An 875-nucleotide genomic window follows, 5' to 3' on the forward strand; every position below is an offset into this window, starting at 1 on the left:
AATCTGATTCAGTGCAGAAGACAAAAGCGGTATCATGTGCTCCTAACAATGCGACGTTATCCCCATACAAAAATGTTATGTATACGGAGGGTGTGAAAGAAGTACATGTCCACACCACAGAACGTTTCTTTAGATAACGTCATTTCATATAGGAGTACATACAGTGCATTCTATTTAAAACGAGCCACTCTGAATAACTTTTGGTACAATAATTCTCAGGAAAATTTAAAAAACACGTCAACAATAGTATACAGGGTACACATTTTGACATATTCATATTTGATGTTACTTCCTCTATCGTACCCCCAGAGCATGTTACAATTTTTTTTTGAAATGATCACCCTATACTGTTTCGCATTCAACCAAAAAACAAATTTGACGCCAAAAATTCAGATGCAAGTTGATCTGATCAGTGAGATTTTCACAAAACTCGATACATCTATCGAAATCATCCTCGTTCAATTCATGAACTAGTCTAATCTTTTATGGATGAAATTTGTACTTATGAAGGTTCCTGAAACATTTGTATGACTGATTCCTGATTCTCGAGATAACTTGCTAAGCTTTTCCATTAGTCTAACGTGCCCCTGTATACTCCACCTCTCCTGTATACTCTGTAGTGATGGCCACAGTGCTCAGGAAGAGATGATCCCTGTTCTAAAAGACAAAACTTCGACGCTCGATTCGTTTGATTTTTGGACGGTAATTTGAGGTTCAGATAAGATATGAATGTTAGAAAACGTAGTTTTTTTACAAGATATGATATATGCTCCTTTCATCACAAGTGTGGATCTAGAAATATACCTATTCCATTTTTCCACAGGTTCAATTTCCAAATCTCGTTGAATGGTTAAATTATAGAGGGAAAGATAAGT

Source organism: Leptinotarsa decemlineata, unplaced genomic scaffold (genome assembly GCF_025532065.1).
Source record: "Leptinotarsa decemlineata unplaced genomic scaffold, Ldec_3_MD MMD2_tig00000035_RagTag_RagTag, whole genome shotgun sequence".
NCBI lineage: Eukaryota > Metazoa > Arthropoda > Insecta > Coleoptera > Chrysomelidae > Leptinotarsa > Leptinotarsa decemlineata.